Here is a 13317-nt window from a genome sequence, read left to right as displayed (position 1 = left end):
CAAAGAAGCTACCTAAAACGCTGACGAAGTTATATCAGTCTTCTGCTGGCCCGCATGAATTTCTCTAGTACATATCTTACATTTTTTTAAGAATGCGACCGTTGCACGGCACGAAATCCGGTATTTAAGCATGCTTAAACGCAGCGTAAACGTGACGTTTATTCACTATTTCCGCAACTTAACGACCCCTATACGTCTGCTTAAAGATTGCATTTAAGGTGTCCTTTCCGGAAGTGCGTTAATGTACGTATTGGCACTCATTCACGTGTATTTACGTAACTATTCGACGCGTAAAGGCGTCGTTATGGACAATCTTTCCGTACCTTTACGGAAGATCCAACACGAAAAGTATGCGTTTCTTGAGACCTTTCCGTAACCTTTCGTCCATGTTTATAATCCGTTTTCGTCACGATTTTCTCTACGTTTATGTGCCGTTCACGCAGCCTGAAAGGCAACTTAAAATCATACCTTTCTTCGGTATTTCCGTGACCTTTTAACGACCTTAACGTGCTACAAACGTGGTATCTGCAAGGCGTTTAGGCGTCGTTATGGACAATCTTTCCGTACCTTTACGGAAGATCCAACACGGAAAGTGTAAGTTTCTTGAGACCTTTCCGTAATCTTTCGTCCATCTTTATAATCTATTTCCGTTACGATTTCCTTACGTTTATGTGCCGTTCACGCAGCCTGAAAGACTACCTAAAGCTATACCTTTCCTAGTGTTTTCCGTTGCCTTTTTATGAGCTTAACGTGCTAAAAACACGAGCTAAACGTGCTAAAAACACGAGCTTAACGTGCTAAAACGTAGTCTCTACAATAAGTTTCCTTTTCATTATACAGTATCTAGTTTGATCCTTTACTTAACTTGCTACGGATGGCTTAACCATTCCGAACCCTTACATATACAGGTAAATATGGATATGAAAGGCAACAGGGCCGGTAAAAGTTTAGAACAATTCATTTGAAAGATGATAACACTGCACAAAAACATGTTACGCCATTATAGCGAGACCCCTCCCCACCTTAACGAATATACACATACAAAATGGAATAAATGATTTCTTACATGGACAGCTAGTTTCATTAAAAAAAATGTCACCTTATCATTAATAAACTATTCATGCTATTCCTTACTCCAACTACTAACTATTACAATGTGCTTCAAAGTTTTAACCCTAGCTAACTATTACATCGACACCAAAACGTAACCTCTAACACTAACTAACCCTACGTCTAACTTTTCTTCCCTCCCTTGTCTTATTAGCCTTTACCAGGCCCCGCGGATCGCTAGGAAAATAGTAGAAATTGGCCAAATAGAGTGAATTGTAACAGTACAATCATTCTGGGTTGATTGACACTTACTAGGTACTTGCGGTTACGTCATCGGTCGTCATATTCTAACTTGTACTTGACGCGGTCAACGAGGGATCAATCTCACATTGTCGGTAGATTCTCCCTTCACCATTTTGCGACATTTCCAAGTCCACGATTCCGGTCCCAGTGTTGGGCGAGACGACAGGGATAGTTCCTATCAAGACAGGTAGACAGGTTCCGATTTCACTCACGCTAATCTCCAAGCAGATCTATAGGTTGCATCAAGACCGTGTCAAACTGGCAGAGAAAGTACTTGGATTGCTATACATACAAGCTCCTTCTTCCAGTTGGATACGGTCTTTGCAATCCATTGGGCCTGGTTGGAGGCTAACTCACGCCGTTGTTTAACCGTTGTCTCCACTGGTACCGGGTTAGCCTGGATGCCAGACCCCCAAACTCTGAAATATCTATAGCCCACACGATAGATATTTCAGAGTTTGGGGGTCTGGCATCCAGGCTAGTACCGGGTAGATTTGGAGATACAACGAAGTCCCGAATCGCGTGCCCGCGATCAGCATCTCCACCCTCCTTGGTTTCACCCATGAAGTATAATCCTATGAAACCTCCTTGGTTTCACCAAGTTGTACAGGCTGGTGTCCTTGTCCCAGCTTTACGTTTTTCCGTCGGGGTTCCGGGTGGTAAGAACAACGTTGTGGCCATAACTTGTGGGTTGAAACGACTGAGTTCAAACTTCCTTCATGAGCTGTCTTCGCTGTAAGAAAATAACTGTCTCTGGGATATACGGTTAATTTGAAAAAGCCACCCTTTTCTCTGATTGGGTAATGCCCTGTCACATGGCATTCCACTAGTAAATATGGAGATGTTGCATTACCATCTCAATGTACCGCCCCAGCTTGTTTACGACTTCACACTGTATAAATTTGCAGTTGAAAAGCAGACGTCCTTGCGTTTCGCTTTCGCCCCGAACACAACAACTGACCCGAGCGACAATAGAAAATACTGTTAGCGGCGATCTTTCTAGAAGTTACTTGTAGATTATAAAAAGGAAAACTGCGTGAGAACACGCGTTATTTGATGATTTTTGATACAAAAAAAAGGAACAAATACACAAAGCTGCCAAAACGTGCCGGCGGCGCGGTCTCGATCCGCGGACTGAGCCAATTTGTTTGGCGGCCAAAGACAGTATGCCCGCCGACCTATAGATTTTCAATCCGGGGGAGTTGTTAGCTCAATGTTCCGCGTTGTTTTCTAAAACTGAGAGCACCGTCAACCCAGCCTAAAGGTAACAGAAGGTTAACGGAAAGGTAAAAATAACGGCGAGGATAAACGCTCGCTTTCAGACAGCTTTTCTCTACCTAAACATAAGAGTGGGTTATGTAAACTGAGCCTATATCTAACGAAAAGGTAGAAATAACTGCGAGGGAAAACGCCCGCTTTCCGACAGCTTTTCTCTACCTAAACATAAAAGGGGGGAGGTCTCCCCCCTTCTAAGTAAACTGCGCCTAAAGGTAAGGGAAGGATGTCGGAAAGGTAGAAACAAGGAGGTTAAAATAGGATTTTAACCTCCTTGGTAGAAATAACTGCGAGGGAAAACGCCCGCTTTTTGACAGCTTTTCTCTACATAAACAGAAGAGGGGGAGGTCTCCCCCCTTCTATGTAAACCGACCCTAAAGGTAACGGAAGGATATTGGAAAGGTAGAAATAACTGCGAGGGAAAACGCCCGCTTTCCGGCAGCTTTTCTCTACCTAAACATAAGAGTGGGTTATGTAAACAAAACCTATATGCAACGGAAGGATATCGGAAAGATAGAAATAACTGCGAGGGAAAACGCCCACTTTCCGGCAGCTTTTCTCTACCTAAACATAAAAGGGGGGAGGTCTCCCCCCTTCTATGTAAACCGAGCCTAAAGGTAACGGAAGGATATCGGAAAGGTAGAAATAACTGCGAGGGAAAACGCCCGCTTTCCGACAGCTGTTCTCTACCTAAAAATAAAAGGGGGGAGGTCTCCCCCCTTCTATGCAAACATAACCTATATGTAACGGAAGGATATCGGAAAGGTAGAAATAACTGCGAGGGAAAACGCAGGCTTTTCGACAGCTTTTCTCTACCTAAACATAAAAGGGGGAGGTCTGCCCCCTTCAATGCAAACCGAACCTATATGTAACGGAAGGATGTCGGAAAGGTAGAAATAACTGCGAGGGAAAACGCCCGCTTTCCGACAGCTTTTCTCTACCTAAACATAAAAGGGGGGAGGTCTCCCCCCTTCTATGTAAACCGAGCCTAAAGGTAACCGAAGGATGTCGGAAAGGTAGAAATAACTGCGAGGGAAAACGCCCGCTTTCTGGCAGCTTTTCTCTACCTAAACATAAGAGTGGGTTATGTAAACAAAACCTATATGCAACGGAAGGATATCGGAAAGATAGAAATAACTGCGAGGGAAAACGCCCGCTTTCCGGCAGCTTTTCTCTACCTAAACATAAAAGGGGGGAGGTCTCCCCCCTTCTATGTAAACCGAGCCTAAAGGTAACGGAAGGATGTCGGAAAGGTAGAAATAACTGCGAGGGAAAACGCCCGCTTTCTGGCAGCTTTTCTCTACCTAAACATAAGAGTGGGTTATGTAAACAAAACCTATATGCAACGGAAGGATATCGGAAAGATAGAAATAACTGCGAGGGAAAACGCCCGCTTTCCGACAGCTTTTCTCTACCTAAACATAAAAGGGGGGAGGTCTCCCCCCTTCTATGTAAACCGAGCCTAAAGGTAACGGAAGGATATTGGAAAGGTAGAAATAACTGCGAGGGAAAACGCCCGCTTTCCGGCAGCTTTTCTCTACCTAAACATAAGAGTGGGTTATGTAAACAAAACCTATATGCAACGGAAGGATATCGGAAAGATAGAAATAACTGCGAGGGAAAACGCCCGCTTTCCGGCAGCTTTTCTCTACCTAAACATAAAAGGGGGGAGGTCTCCCCCCTTCTATGTAAACCGAGCCTAAAGGTAACGGAAGGATATCGGAAAGGTAGAAATAACTGCGAGGGAAAACGCCCGCTTTCCGACAGCTGTTCTCTACCTAAAAATAAAAGGGGGGAGGTCTCCCCCCTTCTATGCAAACATAACCTATATGTAACGGAAGGATATCGGAAAGGTAGAAATAACTGCGAGGGAAAACGCAGGCTTTTCGACAGCTTTTCTCTACCTAAACATAAAAGGGGGAGGTCTGCCCCCTTCAATGCAAACCGAACCTATATGTAACGGAAGGATGTCGGAAAGGTAGAAATAACTGCGAGGGAAAACGCCCGCTTTCCGACAGCTTTTCTCTACCTAAACATAAAAGGGGGGAGGTCTCCCCCCTTCTATGTAAACCGAGCCTAAAGGTAACCGAAGGATGTCGGAAAGGTAGAAATAACTGCGAGGGAAAACGCCCGCTTTCTGGCAGCTTTTCTCTACCTAAACATAAGAGTGGGTTATGTAAACAAAACCTATATGCAACGGAAGGATATCGGAAAGATAGAAATAACTGCGAGGGAAAACGCCCGCTTTCCGGCAGCTTTTCTCTACCTAAACATAAAAGGGGGGAGGTCTCCCCCCTTCTATGTAAACCGAGCCTAAAGGTAACGGAAGGATGTCGGAAAGGTAGAAATAACTGCGAGGGAAAACGCCCGCTTTCTGGCAGCTTTTCTCTACCTAAACATAAGAGTGGGTTATGTAAACAAAACCTATATGCAACGGAAGGATATCGGAAAGATAGAAATAACTGCGAGGGAAAACGCCCGCTTTCCGACAGCTTTTCTCTACCTAAACATAAAAGGGGGGAGGTCTCCCCCTTCTATGTAAACCGAGCCTAAAGGTAACGGAAGGATGTCGGAAAGGTAAAAATAACTGCGAGGGAAAACGCCCGCTTTCCGGCAGCTTTTCTCTACCTAAACATAAAAGGGGGGAGGTCTCCCCCCTTCTATGTAAACCGAGCCTAAAGGTAACGGAAGGATGTCGGAAAGGTAGAAATAACTGCGAGGGAAAACGCCCGCTTTCTGGCAGCTTTTCTCTACCTAAACATAAGAGTGGGTTATGTAAACAAAACCTATATGCAACGGAAGGATATCGGAAAGATAGATATAATCGCGAGGGAAAACGCCCGCTTTCCGGCAGCTTTTCTCTACCTAAACATAAAAGGGGGGAGATACCTTAGAATATAACTGCTGTTTTTTGTAAGCTGTAGCATAAACACGGATAAAAGAAGATCAACTCGAAGATAGGTATGGACTGTATGTCTAATTTTGCTACAAAGTAGACGTACAATGTGCGTGCACATGCATGGTGCGTTGTTTAAAAAAGAAACTTATGAGAAATGACTTAAGCGGGATCGGTGTTTACTGCAAATGGGTGTATCTTAAAGAACGAAGACCGTTTCGGGTATACCAGCTTTTCTCCAAGAATCTAAAAATTGAGGCACTATTAGTCCCCAGGAGAGAATATATCTGCTTGGAGAATATATTGGTTACTGATGTACCATAATGTTTCATCTATACGATGTATATAAGGATGCTTAAAGTCCATGGAAAGATATAGCATGCATTTAATTCATGTTAACGAACGCGGAAAGGTTGCGGAAAGCTCAAATCTTACTTTCAGCGACATTAACGGCCCCGTAAACTCTGCTGAAATATTTCCCGACCTTTAATTCTTGTTTCCGTCGGTCGGAAAGTTTGCTTAAATATTCGATTTCGTGCTGTGTTGCGACGGAGCTGTTCATGCGACCATTCTTCTGACGCTGACACGCTTAAAACTTGGACGATTTACGCAGGCGTCCTATTACGCATAATGGCAGACGAACAACAACACACATCGACCACTAAATAATACCAAGTACAAGCAGTTTAAAACGCAAACCTGTCTTAATGGGGAAGTTGGCAGGGAGGCAAAATTGGCCACTAGTCGGTCTCGTGCCTCTGGATGTCAGCAAGCATTACAGCCATTGGCTATTCGTTTGCGCATGCGGGTTGTCTGTTTATTGACAGTTAATTGTACATTAACCTGGGTGTCATCACGTATTAGTACTACTACCGGGGCTTCTACACTCGCTACCCTAAAAAGATTAGCGAGTATAGAAGCCCCGGTAGTAATAGGTTGGCACACAGGCTAATTTTCTTGGGGGGGGGGGGGGTAAGAGGCAGGGGGGATTACTTATTTTCAAGTTCATAAAGAGTCTATCCCTTGTTTTTGTTGTACAACGTCTTTTTGGTGACGTCTCGGGGGCGAGCCTAATGGTATAGTATGGTGTGGAGATTGCAGGAGCAGGTTTTGCTTCAGACTTTGAAAGGGAATCACTCAAGAAGGGCTTGATGGATGGTCATGCTTTTAGGTGTGTAGATAGCTAATTTGCATAATTAATGAGGAAAGGTTATACATCCGCCGCATTTCATGATAGGTCTCAAACATGTGACATAGGTAACAGAGGAAGAGAGAAATATTAATAGATATCAACTATGCAAATGAAGAGCTTATTTGCATAATTAATGAGAGAATCCTAAATCAAAATTGGGGTTGACGAATCATCATGATTTTTGGTATATAGATAGCTTAAGTGATGTTTTGTATGATTAGACGATAATAATCCAAATCAGATTCTAATTTGCATGATTAATGAGACAATTTCATAAACCCACGGCGCTCTATGATATGACTACTAATATTCAAATATGTGACATTTGTAACTGAGGAAGAGAGGAATGTTTATAGAAAGTATGCAAATGAAGACCTAATTTGCATAATCAATGAGAAACTACTATAATTCCATACTGGTAAACGATGGCAATTTCAAACTTGTGGCATTAGTAAGTTATGTGAATGTGAACATCGTTGAATAAGATTATGCTGATAAGAACCTCATTTGCTCAATTGAGGATGAATGCTATCATAAACTTCTTGGTTATTATAAGCTCATACTTTGGACAATTTCTGTTATTTGGGTGGAGAAGATGATCAACTGGTATGATTTATGATTGATGAGAAACACTCTTGATACGGCGGTTATAAAGGTTAAATCATTTAGCGAAGGTATGAGGTCGTGGAACTCTAGTTCATGATAAATTTTCTTTGAAACTTCTCTATCTGACTGTGTAAGGTCTAGTCAGGGTGGGTCGTCTTATCTAGTTTATTTGGGGAGCGAGTTTGGGAGCCCCGGTACACTAAATAGAATGGCACCAGGATAAGTAAGTTCAGCAGTATGGTTTAATGCTGATAATGTTATACAGCTTGCAAATACATTGTATATGCCTGTAGAATGTAAATGTTCATATCCCTAGATGGACAGAGTTTGCGGAGTTATGTTTGTAGATGAATTGCACATTGTCCCCAGACACGAAAATTGAAATAGAAATTTCTAAAAAAAATTATCAGCTCTGAAATGTTACAAAGTTTAAATGTTGAACGTATCTTTCTGGAAAATTAGTCTGCCACGTGCAAAAAAAGTGGAGGCGTCATACAGCTCTTGTACCTCCATATAAGGGCAAAATGTGTCATCCCTGCCCCAGACTGATTATACTATCCGGCTGTTCTAGACTGCGCGTTCACCCCTTTCCTGTCAGTACAGTACAGATGTACGAGCAAGCACAGCCTGTCCGTGCTCTAATCGTGAGTCCAAGCGACGGACGAGCGGCCGTAGGGCCGCGGTCCCCTTGTGCTCCTGCCCGTCAAAATAGTGCAAGGTGGCCGGTTCCACATGACAACAGCACGCCTTACAAGCGACAGGAATGCCCAGAAAGTTCATCAGACACGTACGAAGAACCCGAGACGGTAAGACTACAGATTGCGAAGCTCTCGCCGCCTGTACAGGAGTCTGGGGCTCAGCAAACTACACCGGAGGCGAAGTCACCCCAGGAGGAGGCTGATGCTACAAACAGCACACCGCTTCATGTCGACCCGTCTGTAGACACGACGCATCGGGACGGACCGGGGGACCGCCGTGGTATCTGCAGTTCCCTCCGGGCCCGTCGCCGTATATTCCTGACCATTGCATTTGTTGTGGCGGTAGCCCTGGTCACAACGGGACTCGTCCTGGTGGTGGCGTTTATCAACAAAACATCGCAACTTTCCACCACTGTCGACGCCTTGAAACGCAGCCTGGCCAACGAGCGAAACCGAACTGCCGTCTTGGGACAGCGTCTCAAGACGTCAGTATCTCGCCCCGATAAATACATCAAGCGATCCGGTACGTCAGCATCTTGTCCCGAAGGGTATACCGAGTGGCGCGGAGTCTGCTACAAGGCGTTCAACACGAGAAAGAACTTTTGGCAATCGGACATTGCATGCCACGTTGACGGCGGCACCCTCGCCATGCCCCGAGACGCCGACACAAACGCCTTCCTCATCTCCCTGTACAAGGTCGTTAACGACAGCGCCCCCTTCTGGTTTGGGCTGCACGATGAAGACGAAGAAGGAACGTTCAAGTGGGTGGATGGTACCGCTCTTAGCAAGTACAACTCCTGGGCTACTGGGCAGCCTAACAACTATCGTGGATGGGAAGACTGCGCTCGTTACAGTGCCTCTCGCTTGAACGCTACTCATTGGTACCCAAATATCATACGGCAGGCGGAGAAATGGTACGACAATGCGTGCTCTGCTCGCATCCCATTCCTGTGTCAAGTCATTCTAACAGCGGACCACTGACTATCGCCACCCCCAGTATTGTAAAATGACCAAGGCCTCATCGCGATTCTAAGTTAAAGGTAAAAAATATTCAAGCTTCTCGTGGTATTTCAAGCAACAAGAGCTAAGTTACCATGGGAACCAGACTGTTTATCGGGCCTTTTAGCCGGTTCCTTTCAGCCGGTTCCTTCTAGCCAATTCCTTAGGCGGCCCAGACCTTTAAGCCCACCGATACCGTAATTAGCACCCCGGGGGAGTTCTAGCCCGAGAGTTGACCGGCCCTTAAGGTAATAAGGATATGGCCACAACTCCCCGGAGCTTTGATTAAGATCGGGCGGGCTGACTGTCTTGGGCCGCCGAAGGAAATCGCTAGTAGCGGCCTTGTCCTAGTCTGGGCTCCCAGGGTAGAGTTAAGTCGACAGGTTAGATGAGGATTTACCTACAAATCTGAGGTTGTTTTTAGTTGCCTCCTTGTTCAATATTTCCTTGTCAACTTCATTAATTGTAGTATTACGGACATCTGTCATGTCAAAAATATGACTGAAAAAAAGTAAATGGGTGGTCAACCCATTGTCACGAAGTAGCCAGCAGCAACTGAGAGAAATTGTGCATGCATAGCTGTTATTGTATTAGTAGACATAACATTTCATGATGTGTGTGTCTTGAACAACAAATCTATTTTAGAAATACATATCTAAGTCCACTGCTAGCTGAACATCTTTGACAGTGCTATGATTTGCAGTATATACTGTCAAAGCATAGTCTCCCTCACATTGTCATCATACATATTGTATTATAGATACATGTATAACAATGTCCATACTTTGTACGACATTCAGACTTGCAACTAATGTCAATCTTGTGTAGTTTATTATGTGCTTATGAAGACATTTCTAGGGAAATGCACTCAAAGAACTGTTGCTGATACTAAAGTGAATACTAAAATCACATCAATTACTAAAATGAATAATACATATATTCCTGTATTCTTCTAGTATCAGTACAATATATTATACATTGTCTAATATTGTACCGTGTACTATATAACTGTTCTTCTTATATATCTCAGATCTTTGATTTTGCTTGGTGATTTAAGTTATATCAATTACTACAATCAATGATACATATATTCGTGTAGTTGTATATGCAGCAAACAAGTGTCAATGCAATATCTTATACATTATGTAACATTGTACCGTGTACTATACCTCTAAGCTTCTTCTTAATTATACATCTTTATAAATCTTTGATTTTGCTTGCTGTATTAAGTATTGTGTACGTATTGACGGGCGATGCTTTAATTCAATGCTGTTCATTGAATATTTCGCACACAATAAATGTTGTATTTCCTCAAAATCGCAACTGTCTCCTGTGGTAGATGACAGAACAGAACTTAAAGGAAGCCCAAGCAATATTAAGGCCCGAAAATCGGATTTTGACAGTCAATTTATTTAGTCACTCTATACATACATGTACTATCACAATATATAGCAACGTCCATGATGCACAAATATCGTTGTGATCTGGAAACTCACCGGAAATCGTCGCCGGAGTTTCTGTACGGCTGTGTTTTTTTTTACTTTCGGGTGTGACTCCTGCGTGACCCGAGGGGCACCCTGCGGCTGCGGGCTGTTTTGGGGCCAGGTCGGTACCTGAATCATTGAGCCCGTAATTAAGATCAACGTGGGACGCCGTGAGCTAATCATGCGAGCACCGGGAGCACCCCCCCCCCCCGCAACCCTGTACGCAACAATTAATCCCCCGGGACAAATTTGTGTCTTCGGGGCCTGTCCAGCACTACACCCCGACGGGCACCGGTGCAATTGGGACCGCAGCATTACCCGGTGGGGCATCGGTTCGAAAATGTGATTGTAGCATGACTGTGAAAGACGGTGTCCCCCCGACTCTGTGGGCTGGGATAGGTTACACCGTACCCCTACAGGCCCGCTTTGAAATATAACTGAGTCACTTGATCATTGTTCACGATCGGTTCTGCAATATCCTTGCTCCTACGACAAAAAAAAAAAATTGGAAGACGAATTAGACCACGCCTTAAATCAGTAAGTCTACTTGTTATCAGTCACTATATATGAAGGGGTTCCGGGCAAATTTTCGTTATTTGTATGAGTTTGTCTCTGTTTAGTAGTTGTGGAAATGTGTTAATTTTGTGTTTTGTATTCACTTTGATTGCTGTACCTGTGTGGATAAGATATTATACATGTTGTGTGGTGTGTGAAACCTGTAATACCCTGCATCAATTCAGCACTAAAAAGGCTGCCATTGCCGGTAATTTCTGACCAATAAAAACCATTATTACCTGTACTTCTTAGTATGAAAATTGAAAAAAAAAAAAGAACGTGGAAAAAAGAAGATAAATAAAGTCTGCAGTTTAAGAAATGGCTATTTGGGTGCCATGAACTTCTAGCTATGGTTGGTTTCTCTCCCGTGAAAATTAGTCTACAACATTCAGAAAACCAAAATGGCGTTCGCAACACGTGATAAAGTGATCCTCTTGTCCTTACATAACAGAGGGCAGAGGTATCATCCTTCTTCAGACTCATCACAGACGTCATCACATTGCTTGTTTTGCTGTTAAAGAATGTGTACCAGTTTCTTAAAGGCAACCCAAGCAATATCAGGGCCCAAAAATTGGATTTTGGAAGCCAGTTTATTTAGTCATTTCTACACAGGATAAATTCAAACAACACTATCACAATATGTATAGCTCCATCCATGATGCAAAAATACGACATCGTTGTGATGTGAGAACTCACTGAAAATCGTCGCCGGGGTTTTTGTAGGCTCGCGAAACTAGGGGGATCATCATACGGCACGTTTTGCACGGTATTAAGATGCTCAAAGTGTGATGTACTACGGATATATGGTAAACAGTAAGTAAATGTCATTAGCAAAAAGATTTCAGCCTTTTTTTTCATTTCCATTTTTTTGGCCCCATGGCCCAATAGTGCTTTGGTTGCTTTTAAAAAAGCATCAATCCTTGAGCTTTCTTTATCATTATGGTGCAATTGATATGGATTTTACATTATCAACTTCATAACGCTATTATAATTTCTTTACATTTTCTTGAAAAGATAAATAGGAATAAGCTTTTATTTTCAAGTCAGCTATGGGAAATAACAAACAAGCTTAATCAGACACGTTTTATTCTTTTATGTATATATTGCAGTACATACTACATGAATATGCAGCAGCATTGTACACATAATAGAAATTCTACATTATGCTTTATGAATAGAAAACTTCAATCATAATCAGAATCATGATTGACGTCTCTACATCGACGCACCGAATTCTACCCCTTATAATTAAAATCAACGCGGGAAGCCAGCTGCTCAGCAATCTACCGGGACAGCTTTGTGCCTCCAGTACCTTTTGAGAAATGTCTATTTTGGCGCGATCAACTTCTAGCTCAGATTGGTTTCTCTCCCGTGAATATTAGTCTACACCATTCAGAAAACCAACATGGCGTGATGAAATGATGAAATGGTCTCCTTTTCCTTACATATATACATCTGAGGGCAGAGGTATCATCCCTTCCAATGATGGTAAAAGCTCATGATCCCATACTGATATACACTTTTGTATCAGATAGATTAGCCTTTTAGAACTGTAGTTGAGTACAGGAAGATGCCATACTTTGTACCTTGTACAATTGTTGTGCAATTAAGTTATGTATTAAGCATGTTGTATTATAAGAAAAAATAAAATAACTTTCCTAGCTCTAAAAATCTATTCGCAAAAGACAATACACAAGCATACATTTCACAACTTCAGTTATCATCAGACATTGCTGATTTTGAATCAATTCACAAAGACGGAATGATCCCCCAGTTATACTACTGTACTATTCTTGCGATATTTGATGACTACCCGCCAAACTGATATTAATGGCAACAAGAAGACCTGCTCACATCCCAAGTATCAACACCGTGAATCCACCTAGTACATGTATAAGCTCTTAACCTTTAATTTAGCACACTGAAGTATCCGTTTAACAGCCCATAATCTATTGGCTACAAAGTTAGGCTGCAGGGAGAAGGTTAAGTTATGCTGACCACAAATACTGTAAATCACTTTATATGTAGCGGTAGGAAAATATAGTGGTTGGGGGAAAATGGAGTGGCTCACAGCACTTAATTCTAACGATGGGAATTCGAACAGACATTACTGTCTCAAATATTAGTGATCAAATATTAGCGATGATGAATTTGTAGCTGTTAACTAGTGACCGTTAGATCAGCTAAAATTAAATTATTGTTAACAAGATTTACAATATCCAGAAACACATGTACAAGCACACGGACACACCAAAAACA

This window comes from Branchiostoma lanceolatum, chromosome 5 (genome assembly GCF_035083965.1).
Source record: "Branchiostoma lanceolatum isolate klBraLanc5 chromosome 5, klBraLanc5.hap2, whole genome shotgun sequence".
NCBI classification, from domain to species: domain Eukaryota; kingdom Metazoa; phylum Chordata; class Leptocardii; order Amphioxiformes; family Branchiostomatidae; genus Branchiostoma; species Branchiostoma lanceolatum.
The sequence above is the reverse complement of the archived record's forward strand: the minus strand, read 5'-3'. Positions refer to the sequence as shown.